Source organism: Saccopteryx leptura, chromosome 1, assembly GCF_036850995.1.
Source record: "Saccopteryx leptura isolate mSacLep1 chromosome 1, mSacLep1_pri_phased_curated, whole genome shotgun sequence".
In the NCBI taxonomy this organism is placed as follows: domain Eukaryota; kingdom Metazoa; phylum Chordata; class Mammalia; order Chiroptera; family Emballonuridae; genus Saccopteryx; species Saccopteryx leptura.
In genome coordinates, this window is record NC_089503.1 from 312,002,875 (window position 1) to 312,028,971 (window position 26,097).

Sequence of the window (26,097 nt, forward strand, 5' to 3'; positions counted from 1 at the left end):
TGCTCTGCTGCAATCAGAGCCATTCTAGCGCCTGAGGCAGAGGCCATGAAGCCATCCTCAGCGCCCGGGCCAACTTTGCTCCAGTGGAGCCTTGGCTGCGGGTGGGGAAGAAAGAGATAGAGATGAAGGAGAGGGGGAAGGGTGGAGAAGCAGATGGGTGCTTCTCTCGTGTGCCCTGGTCAGGAATTGAACCCAGGACCTCCACACACTGAGCCGACACTCTACCGCTGAGCCAACCGGCCAGGGCCATAGAGTGCTGCCATTTAATGATACACAGACTAGATATCTTTACAATAGAAGACTATACTCATTCAGTTATTAGGATAAAATGTTTGTTTTTGGGGTTATTACAGTAACCTCATTATTCTTCCTCCTACCACCCTGTATACTTTTATCAATTAGGAATAAATTAGACTTCATATAATGGAAAATTCATTTGCTTCAACCAAATAGATATTAATTTTCTCTTACACAACATAAAATTGTGTAAAGCTCTGCAGTCACTCCACAGTGGTGTTAATTTCTTAGATTCCTTCTGTCCATTCTTAGATGTGTCTATTGGTAATGGCAGGGTCACTTCTCTGGATCACCCAGCATCCCTCACCCCAGGAAGAAGTGGAAAGAGGTACAAAAGCTACGCCTCATCTAATGAGGTGCAGCTCATTGACCAGAGTCATGATACTTGGCCATATCTATTCATAAGAAAGGTTGGGAAATCTAGCAGAGTACAGGGTTACCCCCAGCCAAATCTACATTGCAGTAGTAAGTATAGGCAGCTACCAGCTTTTGCCATGTGCTCCTTTATTGTGTGATGCATATTTTCTTAAAGCATATGCTTCATTAATTTAGCAGTTACTGAATACCTGCTCTATGCCAAGCACTGTGACTACAAATATGAGTTAATTACCCCATTCTTGCCATAGTTAATAGGGGAGATGAACATCAAAACAAAACAAAATCAAGTACTGTAACCTATAACCTTCTTATTCAAGGCAAATGTGACTGAAAATTACAGTAATTTATCCATGTCATCAGCAGGTAGCTGAGCTAATGACTCCAGTCCCTTGGCCTTCCATCTGACTCTTCTATGCCCCTCTCATCCACATACCTAAGTACAGTATTTTTATTTTATCAAATTGATTGTTAAAAACATACAAGCATGCGTACCATACCAACTTCAGAAAGCACTGTCATACTGAATACATTGTTGCCCATAACAAATAGAGCACTAAGTTCCCTGATCATGGTCAAAATTTTATGAGACTTTAGATTCTAGGTCTTTAGACACAGGGTACTACTGATGGTGGTCAATTCTTTCTTAGGTGATCTGTGAGGACAATTATCAGTCATAAAGAGTGGGTTAGAATAAAGCTGAGATATTACCTAGTGAAGTCTTAAGAAACTCTTGTTGTTATGGATGATCAGAGAAGAGTTTTCTGTTACTCAAGCATAGCACTGTATTTTTTTGAAAGCATCCAAATTTCCTGCAGAGACATGATATTTCCATTAATTGAGTGAACCATGGGTCAAACTTGCACTGGCATATAGGTGGTATCATATTGCTGTACCTTGGCAAGTTGAGTGAGTTTGGGCTTTCAAGAGAAATAGTGTAATTTGATCTGGATGTTGTCTGAGTACTTGATGGGGCCTCCCATTACACCCCAGCCAAAACTGGCTCCACCTCTCTTGTCTTCTAAGAAATGTTCTCCCAATCTTCCCCTGCTCCTGAACAATTATAATTTTTGTATCCATGGGTTACGTTGGATGCTGGATATATGACTATGAAATGGCTATGAGAAACAAGAAAAAATAAAAAATTTAAAGCATTTATTAGCCAAACATGTTAGATTTTTGGTTTTCAGTGATGGGATTTTATTGGTCAGCTGGTACTCAGGCATGTGAACTTATTTTCCTACAAAGTAGTTGAAGGAATCTATTTCAGCAGCTCTGTTAATACTGTTCTGAAACGAACAAGTTAGAGTGCTATTCCAACTCCTCAGCCATAAGAAATGATGAAATAATTGCCATTTACAACAACATAGATGGACCTTGAGAACATTATATTATGTGAAATAAGTAAATCAGAAAAAAGCTAAGAACTATATAATTTCACACATAGGTAGGATAGAAGTGAGATTCATGGACATAGATAAAAGTGAAGGAGTTAGCTGGAGAAGGGGAATAAAGAGGGATAAATATGTGGTGACAGAAAATAATTTGACTTTGGATGATGGGTACACAACATAATCAAAAGTTCAAATGCTATTGAAATGTTTACCTGAAACCTATGTATTCTTATTGACCAGTGGCACCCCATTAAATTTAATTTTCTAAATAAAAATTTAAAAAAAGAATGCTTTTTCAATGTGCTCTATCACGATAAAAGCTTTGATAATGGCAGGAAAGGTTACTAGGGGTGACCTGTAGGGAACTGAGCTTTGGGAGGAATACAGTGAAGCAGGGGGGAGAAATATCCTTTCCTAACCTGCTCCATCAGGGAAGTGCACCCTGGTGATCAGTGTGGTGTCAGGTAGCATAGCTGGACCTCATATCTAACTGAGGAGTTTGGACTATATTCTCTATGGGCTGGGAAGCTTTAAAACTTTCTGAACAAAGGAGTGACATCATCAGATTTGCCTTTTATTGTAAGAGTCATGTTCTTTGTAAAGAACTTGAAGTTTATGAAGGAGAAAATGGTAAATATCCCCATCCTACTCCTCAGAGGTACCTGCTTTTAAAGGTTGCTGTGTATCTTGACAGAATTTTACCCAAGCCTGACCAGGTGGTGGTGCAGTGGATAGAGTGTTGGCCTGGCCTGGGACTCTGAGAACCCATATTTGAAACCCTGGAGTCACCAGCTTGAGGTTGGGCTCATCAGCTTGAGCATGGACTTACTAGCTTGAGTGCAGGGTCACCAGCTTGAGTGTGGGATCATAGACATAACCCCATGGTCGCTGGCTTGAGTCCACAGGTCACTGTCTTAAAACCCAAGGTGGCTGGCTTGAGCCCAAGGTCGCTGCTTGAGCAAAGGGGTCACTGGCTTGGCTGAAAAGCCTTCCAGTCAGGGCATGTTTGAGAAAGCAATCAATGAACAACTAAGGTGCAGCAACTATGAGTTGATGTTTCTCATCTCTCTCCCTTTCTGTCTGTTTGTCCATGTCTGTTCCCCCCCACACACACATACACTAAAGAAAAAAGAAAGAATTTTAGCCAAACTTTTATGCCAGCATATAATATATATACTATATTAGACATTTTATACATTATACAAGGTTGGGCAAAAGTAGATTTGCAGTCTTGAGTACATTTTATTGTTTTGTTATTTTTTAATGTACTACTTTCCCATACAAAGCTGTAAATCTACTTTTGTCCTACCTTGTATATACATATAGTATATAATATATGATTTATGTTTTTTAACCAACAAGGGATTAAACCACACATAATGTTTTGTGATGGGTCTTTTAATCTAATAAGATGTTATAAACACATTCCGTGTTATTTTTGCCTTCTTTTTAATGTCTGCATAATGTTCTCTTTCTGTTACCAGTTCCTGAGTGGCTGACATTGAGATTGTTCAGGATTACAAATAGGACAGCAGCAGCAATGGACATCTTTACAACAAATATATTGTGAGGATTTTTGCAGAATTCTTCCGTAGAAGTGGAATTGCTTTTTGAAAGAAATACATATTTTAAATTTTGGTAGATGTCATACTGTGCTGTAGAAAGACAGTTTATATCCCTCCATCAGTATATGATAGTGCTCCTTTCTCCACACCCAAGCATTATCTGTCTTGTTAATCTTTGACAATTTGCTAGCTAAAAAACATTTTTAAAAATATTAGGTTTATGTTCTTTATATCCTTTGTTTTATTCCCTTTGTGATATGTGTATTCTTTTCTTTGTTCAGTTATCTATTAGGTTTGTTCATCTTTTTTTTAAACAATGTGAAAGAACTCTTATGCATTACAAAATATTTTTCTAGTATACCTTTATTTTATGATCTTTTTTTGGCCATAGCAGAGTCTTAGATTTTTATGCAGTAAAATTATTAGTAATTTTTATGCCTTCTGGGTGAAATTATCATGCTTTTAGGAAGACCTTCCCTATTGAAGATTATAAAAATATTTTTATGATGATTTTGTTTATTATTTTCATATTTTTTATTAAAGTGTACCTAGAATTCTATTTTGGTATATTGAATAAGATGTACAAAATAAGGAATATAACTTCCACTCACCACACTCACAATGACTAGCCAGTTACTCTAAAATCATATACTGAATAACTCATCTTTTCTCCTCTGATTTGAAGGGCCCTTTTAATTAATTTCCCATTTATGGTAAATATTTTTCTCCCTGACAGTTTAGGGCCCCAACTGTGAAATCTATAAGATTAGTATATTGGATAAGGACTAGTGGGAAGGGAGATTGAATGAAAGCTATGTAAAGGGTCTCGATATCAGAAATGAATAACACTTGGCAGAGCAGGTTAGGGGAAGAGTTCTTTTTGGATAGGTTGAGTTGGAGATTGGAAGGACATTGTGGTAGAAATTCCTAGCAGGTCCTCAAATTCTCTTGGTCCATTTCTTCTTTAGCTTCTCTCTAAACCACTAATTCTCAAACTTTTGCCTATATGAGAATCACCTGGAGGGCTCCTTACACACAGATTGCTTGCCCTGCCCCTGGAGTTTCTGATTCAGTAGGTTTGGGTAAAGCCTGATAATTTACATTTCTATTAAATTCCTAGGTGATGCTGCTGCTGGTGCCCTGGGAACCACACTTTGAGAACCACTGACCGTGTCCTCTTTACTTCCATTTTAGGTTATTCTAATTGTTTTTAGTTTGGCTTTTCCCCCCAGTTTTCTGGCCTTTTAACATCTCTTGACACAAATTGGGACTATATTGGTGAGAGTAGATATTGAGAGTAAGGAATAAACCTGAAAGACATTTCAAAGGAAACAATGTTCTTTGGAGGCTGAGTAGATGTGAGGGACAAAGGAACAGAAAGCAAAAGAGGCATTTTTTAAACATTGTCACTAGATTTACCCTTTCAAAAACACTTCTTTTATCTTGTTACTTGCCTGTTCAGAAATCTGTAGTGAGATAAATCTAAAATGAAATTTATTTGAATAAAATACAACTGACAGTTGACACCCAACCAATGTGGTTTCTCCTGTTTTGTCTAAGTCAAATCTCATTATGACAAATGACTTTGCAAATAGATCTCTGCATTACCAAACACTTTCAAGCCTGAGCCAGTGACCTACTTTAAGCAATATCCAATTTAACAATTCCAGTTCAGCAAACTAATTTGGATAGCATTTTAGGACTTGTAGAATTTAATCTGAAGTACATTTGTTAAAAGAACTGTCAGTTTCTAAGGGTTAATTTAAACCTTATTTAGATAGAAATCCTGTTTATTGTGTATATTTATATCATTATTTTATCTCATTATACACTACGCCATTTGCTTTTTCTTATGTTTGTTGTTTGGCTATAAGAAGGGAGGGAATTATGCCAGATATTCATGTTTGCAATTATAAATGCAGATGAGGCCAGAATGTGTGTTTGTACAGGTGGGATGAAATAAAAGACAGTGAAAGCCTGTTCTTCAAGATCTTTGTTGCTTCTGGTTTGGAAAATGAGTATAGAGATGGCGCTTTGGATTTTAAAGGTATTCAGTACATGCTATTTTTATTTTTAAAAGCTGATTTTTATTGTTATGCTTTATTCTTGTTTTATTTGATCCTATATGTGGGTGAGATTTTTAAAATGTGGGAATTACAGCTGACTGTAGAAGAGTGCCAAATATGTTTTTAAAAAACAACTTTATTGACATAATTTACATACTATGAAATTCACCCATTTTAGGTATACATTTCAAACATTTTAGTAAATTTACAGTTGTGCAATCATCATCACAACTCAATTTTAGAACATTTCCACCAGCCCAAAGAGACCTTTATGCCCATTTATTGTCAGTCCTTGTAACTCCCATCCCTAGGCAACTAGTAATTTACTCTCTGCCTTTATAGATTTGCCTTATCTGACATTTCATGTAAATGGAGTCATACAATATGTGGTCTTTTGGGAATGGCTTCTTTCACTGAATATAATGTTTTTGAGGTTCACTCATGTTATATCAGTAGTTTGTTCCTTTTTATTACTAAGTAGTTTTCACTAGGTGGACATACCATAGTTTGTTTATGTCTACCAGTTGATGGACATTTGGGTTGTTTCCACATTTGAGCTATTAGGAATACACGTAATACCACTGTGAACGTTCGTGCACAAATGTTTGTTTTGACATTATATAAATCATCAATAACCAGATGAGGAAATTAGGAAATTTCATTGCAAACTATTTTAACCCAAAAATAAAAATCTTATCTTAGACCATATCACATTGCATTTTACATTTTATTCCTTATGTTATCTCTTAAAGCCCTTTCCAGACTTTCAGTTTAACAATAATTCTGTTGTTTTAAGGCAGTAAAACCCATATAGTAGAGATTTACACTTTAAATTATACATATCTAATTTTGTATTGTGAATTTTTCACTGTATCACGGGATTTTGCGGTATATGGGTATTTTTATATATTTATTATTTTTGCGGTAAAATAAGCAAAATAAGTGTGGTAGAGGTTAATAACCATGTGGGGAAGGTTTATAAGAATGTGGGAAGAGTTTATAAAGCCTTAAAATAAATATAAATAATAAAACATAAGGTCGCTACTTCCCAGATTTTCGCCTATCTGGGGGGGGGGGGTTCTGGAGAACCTAAGCCCTACCATAGACAAGGGACCACTTTATACCTGGGGTGGGATTGCTGGATCATGAAATATGTCAGTCCTTGTTTTGTTTTTTGACAGAGATAGAGGGTCAGAGAGGGATCAGATAGAGACAGATAAGAAAGGAGAGAGATGAGAAGCATCAATTCCTTGTTGCAGCTTCTTATTATTCATTGATTGCATTCTCATATGTGCCTTGATGGGGGAAGGGGCTAAAGCTGAGCAAGTGACCCCTTGCTCAAGCAAGGGGCCTTGGGCACAAACCAGCTACCTTGGGCTTCAAGCCAGTGACCTTAGGGCTCAAGCCAGCGACCCCGTGCTCAAGCCAGGTGAGCCTGTGCTCAAGCCGGATTAGCCTGCGCTTAAGCCAGAGACTTGGGGTTTTGAACCTGGGTCCTCCACGTCCCAGTCCGATGCTCTATTCACTGCGCCATCGCCTGGTCAGGCTAAATGTGTCAGTCTTTAATTTAAGAACAGTAATGCCAAACTGCATTCCAAAGTGGCTTTAGCAATTTATATTCACACAAAGTACTGTATGGAAGGTCCTATTGTTCCATATCCTTGACAACACTTATCAGATTTTAAAGTTTGTAGCCATGCTGGCATATAATAGTATATCGTTATGATTCTTTTCTTAAGTGAGAGGAGGGGAGATAATGAGATTCTTGTGTATGCCCAGCCAGGATCCACCCGGCAACCCCCATCTGGAGCCACTGCTTGAATCAACTGAGCCATCCTCAGTGACTGAGGTTGATGCTCAGATCAACTGGGCTATCCTCAGCACCTGGGGCTGAGGTGTCAATCTATCCAGCCACTGGTTATGGAAGAGGAGGAGACAGAGAGGGAAGGGAAAGAGAAGCAGATGGTCACTATTTATGTGTGCCCTTACTGGATATCAAACCTGGGATGTCCACAGGCTGGACCAATGCTCTATCCACTGAGCAAGTCAGCCAGGGCCTGGTGTTTTTTATTATGGTTTTCTTTTGTATTTTTCTCACTGTTGAGGCTAGGCACCTTTTCATAATTTATCTTTCACATTTGGGTGTATAGTTCACCTGGAATTGATAATTGTTTTTTATAACTTTATTTATTTAAAAAAATTATTGATTGATTTGAAAGAGAGAGAGGGAGAGAAACATCAATTTGTTGTTCCACTTATTTATGAATTCATTGGTTCTTTTATATACCCTGACTGGGGGTCAAACCTGCAACTTTGGCATATTAGGACAATGCTTGAACAAACTGAGCTACTCAGCCAGGGCTGTGTATGGTTATTCTTAATTAACTTCTTAGTGCTCCTCTGCCTTTGGGATATTTTAAAATATTTTTATCAGGTTTTCTGGCTATCTTCAGCATTGGTTGGTCAAAATTACATAATTTACTATTCCCAGAGCAGAAATCTCTTTCAAAATTTTTCTTTCACATTGACTTCAAAATGAACTGCTCTGTAAAGGGCCCTTAATAAATATGTTTACTACAAAAATAAAATTAAAAAGCCTAAAAAAATAGATAGATTCATAGTTTTTTCTATTTATGAGATTTTAAAAAGCTTATTTTATCTGTTGTTTCAGCTACAAAATACTGTTAGACAACTTAAAGTTTGCTACATAAATTGAACTGATTGCAGAATAGTTTTAGAACAGTAATTGTGGTAAAATTAGAAAACATCCACTATTGAATATTAACTTTGATGATAAAAAACAATTTAACCATGGTAATATATAGCTACCTCCCTTCCTCTATCCATATATTGAAACCTTTTTTGGCCAGAGATGGACTGTATGCAAACCACATCCAGAATGCTTTTAGTTTGTGCCACAAAATATGAAGAAAATGTTTTCAGTTTATGGCAACTAGATCCATGACATACGATGCTCCAGGAACTGTTTTTACAGTGCCCAAAATGCACACAAAAGGAGTAGCAAACTCACATGATTATTGGCAAGGAAAAACTGGCTACGTGGCTGTTTTTAAGACAGCCAGATCAAGAAATATCTAAAGGATTTGAGACTGTAGCAGTGAGATGACTTTTCAGTTAGTAAACACAGTCTTGGGGAGCCATGGCAAGGCAGTTTCTTGTGAGCCATTTACAGCTTCAGGGAGGAGAGAGAACACAGTGTAGGCGCCAGAGAGGAAAACCTGACGTGGCCTCCAGGGAATGTTGCCAAGGGAAGTACACACCACGTGGTGAGGGCGAGGTTCCTGTCCCGCTGTCACCAGAACACCACCTTGCCCTGCCATTTCTGTTTCTGAGGTTCACAATGGAGGTGAGCTTGATTGTAGCCAAGATACTAGGAGTAAAACGTGCATATGTGGAAGTTATGGCTCTCCAGTCACACACATCCTTCCTGACCAGCCCCTGCTTATACTATTTTTTTTAATCTCTCTTTTTTTAAAAAAAAAAATTATGATTAGCTTAAGTGTGGTCTAAGAATTCCTACCCACCCCCTATCAGACCCTTTCAGGGGTCTCTGAGGTCACAACTGTTTTATTAGTGCTAAGATGGTATATGCATTTTAAACTCATTCTTTTATGATTATGGAATTTTTCAGATGCTACATGACATGTGAGACTGCAAAAGATTGAATGTAAAAGCAGAAGTTAGTATACAACTGTTGTCTCTTAAGCCAGATATTAAAAATATTTACAAAAATGTAAAACAATGGTACTTTTCTCAAATGTTATATCTTTTAAGATATTTTCAATTTAAAATGTTTATTAGTATTTCTTATCAATAAATATTTTAAATTTTTCATAGTTTAATTTTTAATATGGTAAATATTGACAATTATAACCCCAATAAACTAAAGCTCTCTGGGCTTCTTAATATATTTTTTTGAGAGAGTAGAGGGGGGAATGGAAGGGAAAGGGAGAGAAAGAGAGAGAAGCATCAACTATTGTTCCACTTAGTTGTGCACCCATTGATCACTTCATATGTGCCCCGACCAGGGCTTGAGTTGACACTCTCAGAATTGAGCTGGCGCCTGACCAGGCGGTGGCGCAGTGGATAGAGCGTTGGACTGGGATGCGGAAGGACCCAGGTTCGAGACCCCGAAGTCTCCAGCTTGAGCGCGGGCTCATCTGGTGTGAGCAAAAAGTTCACCAGCTTGGATCCAGGGTCGCTGACTCCAGCAAGGGGTTACTCAGTCTGCTGAAGGCCCACGGTCAAGGCACATATGAGAAAGCAATCAATGAACAACTAAGGTGTCGCAACGAAAAACTGATGATTGATGCTTCTCATCTCTCTCCATTCCTGTCTGTCTGTCCCTATCTATTCCTCTCTCTGATTCTCGCGCTGTCTCTGAAATAAATAAATAAATAAATATTAAAAAAAAAAAAAAAAAAGAATTGAGCTGGCAACCCCAGGATCAAGCTAGTGTAGTGACCTTGGTGCTCTGGTACGACGTTCTTATCCACTGTGCCATCAGTCAAGGCAGAACTCCTTAATTTTAAGAATTTAAAGAGATCCAGAGACCAAAATGTTGGAGAATCACTGCTTTAAATCATGCCAATTCCAGTTGAAATCCTAGTTTCTCTCTGAGGGCTGCACAGATTGTCTAGTCTACTGTTTTCACTGTTTTCCCTAAACTTCTGTGCCACATAGCTTAGTGTATAGTTTTTGTGAAATTGCTGTTTTTGTGGAATTGTTTGGTATGCTAGTGTTCTTCCTCTTATCAATAGTATAAGATCTTCAAGGACAGGGATATCTTAAATGAGAGTATTTTGAGACTTCCATGATACATATTGCTGTGCACACCATAAACAGTTATTCATATTATTATTAATATTATTAAAATTTCCCTATTGAACAAGCAATATCCATTTAAACTTTTGAACAGCCTTAATAGAAATAGCTATTTTACCTGACTGGTGGAGGCACAGTGGATACAGTGTTGACCTGGGATGCTGAGCGTTCCTGGTTTGAAACCCTCATTCGCCAGCTTGGGCACAGGCTTGTCAGCTTGAGTGCGGGGTCACTGGCTTGAGCCCAAGGTTGCTGACTTGAGCCCAAAGGTCACTGTCTTGAGCAAAGGGTCACTGGTTCTGCTTGAGCCCCCTGGTCAAGGCACATACGAGGCAATCAGTGAACAACTAAAGTGAAGCAACTATTAGTTGATGCTTCTCACTCTCACTCCTCCCCCTCTTTTGTTTTTCCCCTTCCTGTCTCTCTCTCTCTAAAAAAAAAATAAAAAAGAAAGAAAGAAAAAGCTATTTGATTAAAAAAAACAAAAAACAACCACATTACATGACTGACCAGGCTACGCCACAGTTGATAGAGTATCGAACTGGGACATGGAGGACCCAGGTTCAAAACCCTGAGGTTGCCAGCTTGAGCACGGACTCTCCAGCTTGAGCGCAGGGTTGCTGGCTTGAGTGTGGGATCATAAACATGACCCCATGGTCACTGGCTTGAACCCAAAGGTCGCTGGCTTGTGCAGGGGGTCACTTACTTTGCTGTAGTCCCCTGGTCAAGGCATATATGAGAAAGCAATCAATGAACAACTAAGGTGCTGCAACGAAGAACTGATGCTTCTCATCTCTCTTCCTGTCTGTCTGTCTGTCCCTATCTGTCCCTCTCTCTGACTCTCTCTGTCTCTGTCAAAAAAAATCCACAAAAAAAACCTCCCACATAAAATTAATATACAATATGAAAAAAGAATAGAGGGTTTTCATCATTGATTATCAATAAATTGGCTGCAAAAGCTTGAGTATGTTAAACTGTTTAATTTTTATGTGAGCAACAATTGCAGTAAAACTTGGCCATAGGCCCTTGTTCTGAAAACGTCAAGCATAGTACTGGGTGCTTAGTAAGCATTCAGTAAAGCTAGTTGATTCAATTCTGCTGTTTCAGTAGTCGCCTCTGTTCTTGTAGCAGACAGCTGGAATTTCCTGCCATCCCTGCCCCTACCTCCACATGACTTGTAGTTGTGTTTAGGTGTTCACAAGGTAGCCTTACTTTCTCAAGCCCTTTTTGTTAAAGAATTGACAAGTTGTCTTAGACTAGCTAGAGGGCATTAGTTAGCTGACCAAACTGGATTAGTAGCTGAAGGTGAGGTGTATGTCTTTTTCTTCATCCTTGTTTCAGACTGAGTTTGTTTTTCTTAGGCAACATTCCCTGACTTACAAGATACAAGAATAAATTTAACATCTTTATGCAAGGGTCCTACTATTAATCCCAAAGTTTCCTTCACAGCTTCTCCCTGGAAGTCTGAGGGTCCCATGGAAGTAGCATGCTGCCCTTAGACCTGAGCATTACTTGACCATGATGTTCGTAGAGCAGAGCATGAGTCTTAGCAGGTGGCTCATTCACTGAATAAATGAATGAATGAATGGAGTTTCTACCGTGGCCCTGGATATACTGTTGTAACTTATAAGCAGATTCTTACTTGAGTAAACTAAGAATATTATATATTGATTTGACCTTATTTTCCCCCCCAAAATGATTGTTTATTCCATAATAGTTTACTAGGATGTCCTTTGTTACTAGTACTGTTTTAAATGATGGTGATGCAGTGATAAAATCAGACTTAGAGTCTGTCTTCAGGAAGCTTATAACCTAGCCGTATAAACAACATACATAAGCCAAATGGAAATATATACCAAGTGCAGTCATTAACTCAAAGGAAGCACCCAGGTATACCACCTTTAGCAAGAAAGAGGAATCAAGAAAGACTTCATAGAAAAGGTTCCCCGGTAGAGCATCGGCCTAGCGTGCGGAGGACCCGGGTTCGATTCCCGGCCAGGGCACACAGGAGAAGCGCCCATTTGCTTCTCCACCCCTCCGCCGCGCTTTCCTCTCTGTCTCTCTCTTCCCCTCCCGCAGCCAAGGCTCCATTGGAGCAAAGATGGCCCGGGCACTGGGGATGGCTCTATGGCCTCTGCCTCAGGCGCTGGAGTGGCTCTGGTCGCAACATGGCGACGCCCAGGATGGGCAGAGCATCGCCCCCTGGTGGGCAGAGCGTCGCCCCTGGTGGGCGTGCCGGGTGGATCCCAGTCGGGCGCATGCGGGAGTCTGTCTGACTGTCTCTCCCCGTTTCCAGCTTCAGAAAAATGAAAAAAAAAAAAAAAAAAAGAAAAGAAAAGGTTCCCCTAAGCCTACATCTTGAAGATGGAGAAGAAGTTTTCCCTGTGGGTGGGAAGGCAGTCCAAGTAGAAATAACATATACAAAGGTACATGAAACCAATGCTTAAAGCAGTGTGGTTTTGGGAGATGAAGCTGAGAGGTGAACAGGTATCAGTCCTTGTAATCATGCTTTGGGAATCGGATTTTTTCTTGAAGATGGACAAGGTACATTGCAAAAGCAATGCATATTTGTACTTTATAAGGCTAATTCTAATGGCCATGGAGGTGGGGTAGGTCTTCAGAGGAAGAAAACCAATTTTAAAAGACAATTGGAATAAATCTGGTGAGAAACTATGCCAGAACTAAGACAGTGGCAGTAGGAATAGGCAAGAAAGTACTTACTGACATACGAAGGTTTGATAAGAGGAAGATGCTGATGATGATCCAGGTTTGTTTGTTTTTTTGGGGGTGTGTGTGGGATGATTGTATTTCTAAGAGAAACAAGAGGAAGGCCCTGTTTGGGAGAGGATTATTTTAATTTTAGTTATGTTGTGTTTTAGGGACCTGTAGAACATGAGGCAGAGAAGGCCATTGACATTAGGTAGATGTATAGATGGCTTTGAAGATTATAAGAAAGGTCAGCACTGGGGAGAGATTTGGGATTCATCAAAATATGGAAAAGGATAGCCTGACCTGTGGTAGTGCAGTAGATAAAGCATCAACCTAGAATGCTGAGGTCACCAGTTCGAAACCCCGGACTTGCCCGGCGAAGTTGACGCTTCCTTCACCTACCTCCTGCCCATCCCTTCTCTCTCTCTCCTCTCTCTTTAAAAAATCAATAAATAAAATACTTAAAAAAAAAAAAGATGGGAGAGGGTAAGGACATGTATATATAATAAAAAGCGAAAGGGAAGGGTGAACTCCTGAGGAACATACCAGTAATGAAAGGACAAGCAGAGAAAGCCTACACAGCAAAAGAGAGTGGTGAGAAATGGTAAGAGGTAGCAAAAGTAATAAATTTGGCCCCTTCTGTGGGGTAAAGGGACTAAACATGTTCCACGCTAGTTTAGGCAGCAGAACTAGGCACAATTCTTAAAGCCAGGAGTTGAGTTTGGTTCCCTCACCATAACCCCTGTTTCCCCAAACTCCATGTACAAAAGCAGCAGCTCCTTACTCAGCACCACCCTGCCCATGATGGCACTCTGAAAATCAACAGTATTGACAAAGAACTCTGGCTGACTACAAACCGAGGGAGACATGAGGACCCAGACACAGCCAAGAGATCAGGAACTAAAAAAGGTGCCTGTGGCCCTGTTACTGGATCTGCATTATCCTTAGTGTCTAGATAGGAAAGGAGCTTCCAAATGACAGAATTTCAGGTCATTCTGATTTTTAAATGCCAATGTTAAAGCAAAAACAATTGAATAATATCCATTGTATTAGGCAACTGGGACTGATAGGGAAAGAAACAAATCACAATGATTAATAAGTGAGTGAGACATAAGGACATTGAGATGACAAATACTTTTTTTCAGTTTTATATTTATTGATTTTTTTTTCAGAGAGAAACATCAATTTGTTGTTCTACTTATTTATGTATTCATCGGTTGATTCTTTTTTTATTTTATTTTTTTTTATTTTATTTTTTACAGAGACAGAGAGTGAGTCAGAGAGAGGGATAGACAGGGACAGACAGACAGGAATGGAGAGAGATGAGAAGCATCAATCATTAGTTTTTCATTGCACGTTGCAACACCTTAGTTGTTCATTGATTGCTTTCTCATATGTGCCTTGACCGTGGGCCTTCAGCAGACCAAGTAACCCCTTGCTTGAGCCAGCGATCTTGGGTCCAAGCTGGTGAGTCTGCACTCAAGCTGGCGACCTCGGGGTCTCGAACCTGGGTCCTTCCACATCCCAGTCCGACGCTCTATCCACTGCGCCACCTCCTGGTCAGGCCATCGGTTGATTCTTGTATGTGCTGTGACCAAGGATTGAACCCACAATCTTGACGTTTCAGGGTGACCTTCTAACCAACTGAGCTACCTGGCTAGGGCAATGAAAACTTCTTTTTAAAAAAGCTTGACTAGGAGAGGAAAGGGGAGGGAGGACACAAAAGCTTGAGAAGGTTATAGGATTAAAGGGGCTGTTTTTAGGAATGGATAGACTTGAACATTTTTACAGATTTTCAAGTGTGGAACTGAAGTATAAGTGACCTGAAACTGCAAAGATCTTGTGTATTGGTGGCTGAATGAATAAACCCATTTGCCTCTAGCAGTGCTCCTTAGGCATTTGTTATTATTATTTGTGTTACTTAACTAAATAGGCTCCTTCACTTGGGCTGGGTGTGCTGTTCATAGAGCTAGACCTTGGTGCCCTCTGGGTCCATGATTGCCTCCTGGGATGGCCTTCCTAGTCTCCTTTCTGGTGTTTTGCTCCTCTCTCACATCTGCTGCTTCACTTAAGACTTTTTTCCCTGACATCATGCTTGAAGTTAGGCCAGTTGCCAGTGACATAGTCAGGATTGTCAGTTTTTTGTGACTCAATTAAAAATTTATAGTATGTTCTGAATAGACTGCACCCCAAGAATGATGCTGGGGGAAAAAAAGAATGATGCTGGATATTAGACAGATAAATAGTGACGAATGCTGACTAGACCAGGGTGGAGTGAGAGAAGACAGCCTTATCTATATTGCTTGAATTTATTTATTTATTTTTCCATTAATTTGAAAGAGAAAGAGGGAGAGAGAGAGAGAGAGAGAAACATTGACTTATTTCACTTAGTTGTGCACTCATTGGTTGCTTTTTGTATGTGCCTCCTAGCAGGGATTGAATCCATGACCTCAGTATGTCAGGATGACGCTCTATCCACTGAGCAACCCAGCCAGGGCCCTATTGGTTTAATTTCTGAACGGAGATTTAAATTAAATTTAAAAGAATTATTCTAAGTAATAATGTTTGAAAATTAAACCCTACCTATCAGAGGTGATATTAGTAAATATAGTTTATTAAATATGTATTTCTCTCAACTTGCCATATTCCCTAGGGAAAGATTCAGTTCTAATCACATCCTGTGAGTTTAGTTAGGTGCTTGACTGTGGAGGAACTCTTGAGATCTACTTGCAGTTTATCAGGTCCCAGGGACTGATTTAGGCCAAGATCCACTGAACCTTTTCAACCCATGTGTGAAGTTCAAGGACAACCTGGTTGCTCTGCAAGAGAAGAGAGAAGACTGGTGTGGCTCACATAGTTTACTGCTGCAGCTCTGCATGATCTGATAGCAGGGTTACAGTAGATAGTTCTGAACATTTCAAAATGATGTTTTGAAGGAATTTGCCATTACTCATACCTTAGAAGGAAAATAGTGCTGTAGATAACTTTAACTAGACCATTTCAAATGATGATTTTAGAATTAAATTTTATGTTTATCTTGAATATGAGTACATCTGATACAGAGGTTCACAGCCCTGCAGAGAGAGTAATGAAGCTGGTTTCCAGAGTACTTGGAACACTGCCCAGTTTCCCTCACCTGCCTCTCCTGTTTTAATTCCTTTTCTCTCACTGTATGCCCAGCTGCCAAGCAGGCAAAGGACTAAGCTGGCCACTGTGTACTAAGCTTGTCTGTTAACAAGATACATACTATTGAGCTACTTTATGAAGTTGGTACAGAATTTGGATTACTGATAAGTCTAGAGAAGCAGTCCTGTTTTGCCTGGGCATAAACTTATCAGAATAGATAACTGAAAATTAGGGTTGTTATCTTAATAGTCTGTGGTTGACAAAAAAATTAAAGAATCCAATCTGTCTCTGAAGTGCAAGGGGCACACATAACCACATATTTCACATTTTCCATGAGGGCCAGACCCATCTTGGAAGTTATAGCTAGCTTCTTCCACTTTCCCTTGTCTCATTTAATGGGGAAGCATCCATGTTAAAGTACTAGGTTATAGGGATCACATCAGGGTTCAGTTCAGCTTAGTTTATTAAACTTCTACCTGATACCAAATTCAAAGATGTGTAAGACATAGATAGTTTTTATTGTCAATGAGCTCCTGTTGCATGAAGGAAACAGACCTATGGATATAATCAGTATTATATGGTATACCCCAAAAGAAGAACACTTGGTGCAGCCAAGATGGGTACAGAAAATTTCAGGAGACAAAACTTGAGGCAAATCTTAAAAGAGGAGTAGAAGGGAATTGGACACAGGACCCCCAGAGACATCAGAGCATATATTGTGGGCAAAGAAACTATGTGTGGTCCATGTTAAAAAAGTGTGAAGTAATGATGTAGCTAAGAGAGATCTTGTATTTTACCCCAAAGGTAATGGATAGTTCTTGAGTAAATTTTGGAAGTGATATTCTCAAGAGGTCAGATTTGCTTTTCAGAAGATTGCTGAAACAGCAGTGTGTATAGTAGGAAGATAGGGATAATTAAAGTATTACTAGTACTCATTACAGCACAATTGCATCTGAGATTTATTCAAACATTGTTAAAAAAAAAAAGCTAATGTAGAGATAATGACAGAAGAGGGGGCAGCAAAATGTTTTCAAGTTTCACTGAAGTACTACCTCAAACATTGTGACATAATGTGGGACTAACACTGTAATTGACAGTCTGTAGCCATGGGGAATGGAATGTACTTTCTTGGACAGAAACATTGATTGTGTAACTAAGAGGCCAACTTCCAAATAGTGGCAGGCATTCTGACACAGTGTGGATACTTACCACAGATAAGTTTCTGCCAGGTTTGTCCAGTATTGTTTTGCCCACCTTCACACACACACAGAGGTCCAACCTTGAGCAGAATATCCTTTTGACACTTGCTTTTGCCATTGTAAAATGAAGGGACTGCCCTGGGATCTCTAAATGTCTATTAACCCTCTGAGTAGTGAGTTTTTTTTATGCTCACTGACCCCCAGGAGTTTTTTTTTTCTTCAAAAAATGAAATTAGTGGCCCTGGCCAGTTGGCTCAGCGGTAGAGCGTCGGCCTGGTGTGCGGGGGGGGGGGGACCCGGGTTCGATTCCCAGCCAGGGCACATAGGAGAAGCGCCCATTTGCTTCTCCACCCCCCCCCCTTCCTTCCTCTCTGTCTCTCTCTTCCCCTCCCGCAGCGAAGGCTCCATTGGAGCAAAGATGGCCCGGGCGCTGGGGATGGCTCCTTGGCCTCTGCCCCAGGCGCTAGAGTGGCTCTGGTCGCGGCAGAGCGACCCCCCGGAGGGGCAGAGCATCGCCCCCTGGTGGACAGAGTGTCGCCCCTGGTGGGCGTGCCGGGTGGATCCCGGTCGGGCGCATGCGGGAGTCTGTCTGACTGTCTATCCCCATTTCCAGCTTCAGAAAAATACAAAAAAAAAAAAAAATTAAAAAAAAAAAATGAAATTAGTTCCAGTTATAGTTTTATTAACTTAAAATCATGTTTGTTTGATAACCAATTTATGGAAACAAGAAAAACATACATTTACCTTTTTTTAATGTTGCCTTACATATTTTTAAAATAAATCGATGTACTCTCGATGGTCAGGAGGCACAAGGACGTACATGAATGTTTGTACTAAAAGGGTTAATAAATGGCTATCATTTCATATATTTATATATTTGTACATTCACAGGTAAATAGACATGTATTTCATATATAGTATATATTAAGAGACATTCCATCTTGAAATAAATGTTTCACTGCATTTAGTAGCAACTTGTTATGATCTGATTTGATTTTGAAGAGGCCATTCTAGGCCCTGGCCGGTTGGCTCAGTGGTAGAGTGTCAGCCCAGCGTGTGGATGTCCCAGGTTCAATTTCTGATCAGGGCACACAGGAGAAGCAACCATCTGCCCTCCCCCCCACCCCAGCCATGGCTCGATTGGTTCAAGCTCATCGACCCTGGGTGCTGAGGATGGTTCTGTGAAGCCTCTATCTACCTCAGGTGCTAAAAATAGCTTGGTTGTGAGCATGGCCACAGATGGGCAGAGAATCGGCCCCAGACAAGGCTTGCCAGGTGGGTCTCAGTGGGAGCACATGTGGAAGTCTTTCTCTGTATCTCCCATCCTCTCACTTGGAAGAGAAGAAAAAAGAAGAGGCCATTCCAGCCATTATTTGAGAATGGATGGGGGAAGAACAAGAATAGGCTCTGGGAGGCCAGCTAAGAGGCCTCCACAAGTAAAAAATGATGATGGCAATAAAAATGAAGAATTGTGGGTGGATCTGAGATACATATTGTGAAAGCAGAAATGACAAGACCTGTTGATGGACTCTCAGAGGACCTGGGTAGCGTGCAAAATCCACGATGAATCTGATGTTCTGTCCAGAAAATGGGTGGAGGATGGTACCCTTGAATGAGACAGTAGAGATGGAGAAGGAGGTCTGGGTGGGGGATAAAGAGGGTTGTTTGGGATGTATTCAATCTAAACTGATTATGAAACATCATATCAAATGGAGAAGTTGAAAGGGCAATTGGTATTTTTCTGGTAAAAAATAAAGTGAAATAAATAGTAAAGGTATAAGTTTTAATGTTTCTTCAGCAAGTGGTTCATATTTCAGTTCACATTCTTAATAACCACTTGCCTTTATTGAGCATGTGGTTGGTGGTGCTCTGTACTAAGTGGTTTACACATATATTAACTTCCAAAAATCCCTCTAAGGAAGATGCTGTTATTGTTCCCAGTGTTGAATGAGGAAGCTGAGGCTTGACAGGTTAGGCCGTTAGCCAGAGAGTCAGTTGCTGGTAGATGGAGAAGCCTGGATTGGTATGAGGCTGCCTGAATTCTGAACTTGTGCTCTTTCACTTGGCATGGTGTTTGTTATGAGTGTATGGCTCATTGTGATTTTTCTGTCTTTTCAGGGTTTTGGTTTTTGCACTGAATGTAGTCTAAATTCATCTTCACGGGCGTGTGTTGCCCCAGGATACGGTCAAAGGTAAGTTTTTAAAGTTTCTCTCTACCAGGTATTGGCAATGAGAGCCTTCATCTTAAAAAGAAGACAAGTACATTTTGACTCATTGCTCCTTTTCAGAATTCTTACAGAAGGGTATTTAAAGTGTTTATCACATCAGCCCTTTGTATTTCTACTTTGGTAGGTCCCTTTGAAAAGCACTTGTATTTTTATTGATACTGACATTTGGTGCCTCATCCTTTCATAAAGCTGGAATTTGTTATTGAGATTTAGCAATTCCACAATTTTATGTGAGCGTGTTCCTACCTTCTCTGCCCCTAGTCTGTCCCTGCTGCAGTCTGTAGTCCACATTCTGCCAGAGACAGCTTTCTGAATTGTAGATTTACTTATGTCATTTCTTTGCTTAAACAGCTCTCATGGCTCCCTGTTGCTGCTGATGTCATCCTACAAACCCCTTCAACACCTACCTACTTGCAGTTGTATCTGGCTTCTTTTTTTACTGAACCCCCATCTGTAACCCTTTTTCTATTTCTCAGATATTTAGTTCTTTGTCACAGCTTTGTACCTTGCTTGGTGCTTTGCTCTTTGCTTTGAGTTTAAAAGAGGGGAGAAGAACACAACTGTCCAGTCTTCCATCTTGTATCTTTCCTGTTGTCCTCTTCTTCCAGACTCTCTTGGCAGAATTTCTTTTTTCATCTGTGTTCTCAGAACACCTGTTATTACAGTAACAAAATATTCATTATTTTATGTTACAGTTATTTATTTCTGTTATGACTCTTTTACTAATCTATAAACCTTTTGAGACTTCTTGAAAAGGAACTGTTTTTTTTTTAGTGCTTGTTGGCTACTCCTGGACACTTAATGCTATACATATATTATTTAATTTAATACTTATAACACCTCCTCTATTTTTTGGATTAAAATAATGAAGATTAGAAAGTTAACTAATTTGCCCAAAGTAGTGTACAGCTAGTAAGTTTCAAAGAGTTATGATTTTTCCCCTTCAAAACCAATGCTTATTGTACTGTATCACATTGGTCCAGCACCATCTGGCATGTCATTGGGATCTAGGAAATATATATTGAATTGATATCTGTTACAGTTTTAATTGAAAAGGACTTTAGTTAGTCTTACATAGAAATTTATTGAATACCTATTAAATACAGGTGCACAGGGTTTAAGTAAACTCTGAATATAGAGATTATTGAGATGGAGTGTCTGGCATCAAAGGGTTGACAGTAATAGGGAAGGCAGCTACACAAGCAAATAAATTTCATAAAGTTACAGTTCCTATACTAGTATTCAAACAAGGTCCACTGGAAACACTGAGGAAAGAATCATCCATTCTACCTAGAGATGGATCAGGAAATACTTTTTAAAGCTGCTTGATGAGGAGTATCAGGGGAGGGAATAATATGAACAAAAACAGGGAACCCTGAAACAATCTGGCACATTTCTGAAGCTTACAAGTAGTTCAGTATGGCTGGAACAGAAGGAGCAAAGAGGACTGGCCAATGACACTGGAGATAAAGGTGAGGGCTGGATTCTGGAGGGCTTTGGAAATATTAGCATATGTATTTGCCAATGTATAGAGAGATCTAGTACAAATGCTGTGTGACAGTATTCATATTTAGTCATTAACATTTGTTGAGTCCTGTTCTGTATGTGCTAAAGCTCTGTGCCAGGCCACAACTATCTGTCACTTACTGTGTATGGCAAACTGATGACAGCTCTGAGGTGAAATGATGTGCTGAAGCAGAAATGAAATGCTTGTATTGTCACATCATCTTTGACAGCTTTGCCACCACTTGTTCACCCCTTCAGTTAATTTTCACATAAGTGGACTTTGTCTTGACTCTTTCATCACTCTATTAGCACCAATACACTGGACGCTATGTCACTTCCCAGATGGGACCCCTACCTTCAATATATACTTTTGCATTGCCTGATTCTCCTCTCAGTTTGTCCAAAGGACAGTAAAGCTGACCTAGAACTTGAGACACAACTGTAAGATATTCCTTCAAACAAGAGTGTCATCAAGATTTCTTCAGGAAAAACATTAAAAATATTAACAGCAGTTCTAAAACAACAAAAGAATGAGAGTAAATTAAATAAAGGACAAATAAAAAATAGTTATTGATATGACATATAGTAAGTAAGCAGATTATATAGTGTTGATCCGGAAAAATTTTTAGAAATACAAATTGACTGGATATTAGAAGGATGGAAATGTGGATGGTGAAGGGAAGGGATTTCAAATGGGGTATGGACTGCATAGGTGGGGATTACCCAGGTGTGGAGAGAATAGAAAGAAGATTTTTTTTTAAAGACTTTGTTTATTGATTTTAGGAGAAAGAGAGAAAGTTGCAGTTGCTTCTCATATGTGCCTTGACCAGGCAAGCCCAGGTTTTTGAACTGGTGACCTCAGCATTCCAGGTTGATGTTTTATCCAGTGCACCACCACAGGTCAGGCTAGAAAGAAGATTTGTCTCACTGAAGTGGAGAGTGTGCATTAGGAGTAACTAGAAATGGAGCTAAAAAGCTTATGAAGTAAAAGTATGTTATCAATATTATGGTAATGGGATAATTGGGAAGGTAAGACTGACACTGAAAAGTGAACTTAATTCTGAAGAAGTTAAGCTTCAGATATAAGTTGGCATTGAAGGGGACCCAATAAATAATATTCTATTCCTGCCCAAGTTCTGAACCAGTGGAAATAGAGGATGGAGGAGTAGGGCAGGCAGAGATAAAAAATTCACTTTTGTGGTAAGTTGACATAGGAGAACTGACTCATCTGTAAGGGCCAGTTGGCTTTCTGATACTAAACTCCAGAACTTAACAGGTTTTCTCACCCAGCAGCACTACTCTGGGGATAGACCTACCTTCTAGAAGGAAGGAAGGAGCAGAGCAGAATAGGGACCCCCAAGGGGAAAGGGGAGAGAAGGGCTGGACTCTACAAGCAGTTTCCTCTTCTAGGCTCTTGATCAGACCAGTCACTATACCCCTGACAGCAGGAGTCCAGGGGTATAACACCAGGAATAGGGGAAAAACTGATATTACCCCACATGGAGGGAAGCATCAAGAGTGGATAACAAGTTTTCCTCTTCTAGCACTTGCCAGCTTTTGTCTCTTAGCAGTAAATGTGACTCAGCTGAAGCGTGCCTATCTCCTTTAGGGCAGAAGTGGTGTTAGGACTATCCTATTCCCACTCTCATGAGGACAACCCCCCACTACCAACTACTATTCTTTCAGGTCTTCTCTTGGAAACATGAATAGATTTATCCCCAGAAGATTCTAAAATGGATCAGTATACAAATCATATGAATTCCAAGACTAAACAAAATCTTTCCAGCACTGTCCCTGAAAGCACCAAATTCTAAAAGTAAGCCTACCTCCAGACCTAGAGGTATATTTCTGATAAAGTTATGTTTCCTGACTATAATACTCAGTATTGCCAAAAATTGTAACAGAGACACATTGGTATCTGAGAGAGAGAAGAAGATGGGTGAAATCCTCCTGGTTTGAGCCTTGCCAAGATAAGATACCCAGTTAGTCTATGCTAGTGTCCAGAATCTATGACTTGGACACTGCCACCCAATTTGGAACTATTGGCCAACAAGTGGTTAAATTTGGAACTCTGCCTTTACCATGTCTGGAAAACATTCAACTAATGTACACTGCCTTCTCTTTTAAATATTTAAGTAAATAAATATTTGAAATAGTACCTCCTTTTTGCAAAATCTAGAGTTTTGTAGTTACCAACCTTTCTCCCTTCCTCTATAACGGGTCGGGAACCTATGGCTCACAAGCCAGATGTGGCCCTTTTGATGGCTGCATCTGGCTCACAGACAAATCTTTAATAAAAAATAATAATATTAAAAATATAAAACATTCTCATGTATTACAATCCATTCATTTCCTACCGCTCATGTTCATGGTTGTGGGTGGCTGGAGCCAATCACAGCTGTCCTTCAGGACAACACCAAATTTTTATTGGATAATGCGTAATGTACACGGGTCATTATATGGCTCTCACGGAATTACATTTTAAAATAGGTGGCGTTCATGGCTCTCTCAACCAAAAAGGTTCCCGACCCCGCTCTATAAGTTCCCTCCCTCCCTCCCTGCCTGCCTCTGTTCTTCCTCTCTCCCTTCCAGCCTCCCTTTGCCCTCTCTTCTTTCCTTCCTTCTATGAAGTATAGTGAGAAATCTCTTAATTTTCATTTCCCCTGTGAATTGCCTATGTAAGCCTAGCACAAACAATTAAAACAGAAGTTCACTGATTTTGTAGCTTGTATGCTATTTGAAATTCATCTGCCTTGTAGTTTATATGCATCAGATCATTGTTCTACTTGCTAATATCTAAAAGACTTGTATGAAGAAAGTCTTTTTTTCCTAAAGTCTAATCTTTGCCTCAGCTATGCCTGCTTAGGAAAGCTGTGCCTGCATAATTCAAGGTCAGGCAGCAGCCTCTATACTTTGAAGTCACCCAAGCCTGCTAATGCCCTATTCTCTTTGTTGAGGCTAGCATAGCTAGCATTTGCTTGCTAAACCAGAGTGGCCAATGTGTGCTGAGACCACTTGTGCAGCTGACATTCAGATGTGCTTTTAGTGCCACCACCATGGTCTGACTGTGGTTTATTTCTTTGCTGAGGCCAGCAGAGCCTCCAAAGCCTTTGCTAAAGGCTTATGTGCCAATGCACACAGCCTGTCTCTATAGAAACAGCCACTATCTGAAGACAAAGTTGCCATAACTACAGTCACCACTGAAGTAAAAATATAGTGTGGCCTGTCATTTATAAACTTCTAATTTGGCTTCTAATATAAACTTCAATAGTTAAAAGCTAGTGTACAACTGTAAAAACTTATGTGTCCTAATATAAACCTCTTCAAGGTCAAAACACTTGACCCCCTCAAAAAAGACCAAGACCCTAAGTCCTGGTTCTAACAGAAGCCTCAGAAATTCTACATGTATTTTATTCCCAAAATTATACTTCATGTCTGTTTATGAAGACTCTAGTCTCATGCAGTAGGTATTAGGGTCTGTGAGAGAGCCAATAAATTGTACTCTTTTTCCCTTGGCTGAATATTATCCCAATTGAGAAATAAGATAGAAAGGCATTTGGGAGACCAAAATATCTCTATTTTAAATGAAGTTAAACTGGAGAATACAGCTTACATCTACAGGCAAGTGGACTTTTTAACACTGAACCTCAGAATTCATCAGACTTATCTAGTCACAGGTAATTGTGAGCAGCCTGCATTGATAGGGACGGGAGCAGAGGAGAATTCATGCTCCTTGGGGACAGCTGGCTTCCAAAAAGAAGAGAGAGCTCACATATCTTGTTTCTCCTTCTGAACTCACCTTTCAGATAAGATCCTGTACCTCTTCTGGGGTAGTGTGTGTGGAGGTGGAGAGGAGCCAGGAGTGAACCTTGGGAGAGGGAGGAAGCATTCATTTTTCCCAGCACATTCAAATGGAAACGGCACATAATTGGGGTGCCTTTCTTGATCAGCTATGCCTATGATGCATCAGCTACGAAATACAATCTCTGTATCAGTAAAGTAGAATGAGAACTTAAAGATATTTGTGAAGCAGTTTGCATACCGTACCTTTTTAGACATGTTAATTGAGTTTTTCTAGTGCTAGCAATTTAATTTTCATAGAGAGAGCATTTTTGTTTTTGTATAAGTGTCATAAACAGGTGAGCGTCAAAAACAACTATATAGATAAAGCCTGTTTCACCTGCTGTGAGGATCATGTTTCTGGAGGGAATGGGCAATGTCAGTTCATCTGGATTGAGAGAATAGAGGTTGACTGAGAGAGCTTCCACTGTACCTGTTTTACATTTTACATTAGATAAATACACATTAGTTCCCCAAAAACCTCATAGTAGATATTCTGGTACCCCTTTCCCACCCACCTGATGAGGAAGCATTCCTGGACCTGCCTTTTTGGCCTCAGGTCCTGGGGCTGGTTAGTGAGAAGCCTGTTACCAGCATCAGATCACCAGGGCCCCAGGCTGCTGCATTCACAGAGATTTCTCTGCATACAAGAAAGATACTCATCAAGCGTCTTTTTAGCTTTTATATTTTGTAGCTATGAGCCTTTTAAAGATTTGAAATGTTTTAAAATATTCATACCTGCATTATAATAGAATTTTGTGTTAGTTTGAGTAATGATTCCTCAATAATTATGTATTTAATGAATTAATTTGAATGTTGCATAATCATAGTTGTTTCCTTTTGGTACATTTTAATAAAATTTAAAAAAATTTTTAAAGATTTTATTTATTCATTTTAGAGGAGTGAGAGAAGGTGGGAGGGAGCAGGAAGCATCAACTCCCATATGT

The 26,097-nt window shown here is 39.7% G+C and overlaps 1 protein-coding gene across 3 annotated transcripts in view; it reads left to right on the forward strand.

Moving 5' to 3' along the window:
• Nucleotides 1-26,097, forward strand: part of TNRC6B (trinucleotide repeat containing adaptor 6B) — a 286,705-nt gene that overhangs the window by 60,825 nt on the left and 199,783 nt on the right. For all 3 annotated transcript variants that reach the window (XM_066358478.1, XM_066358477.1, XM_066358474.1), the window contains one exon: nucleotides 19,695-19,768. The gene's annotated coding sequence lies outside the window, so the exon portion shown is untranslated. Of the gene's footprint in view, nucleotides 1-19,694; nucleotides 19,769-26,097 lie in introns of those variants that run through there.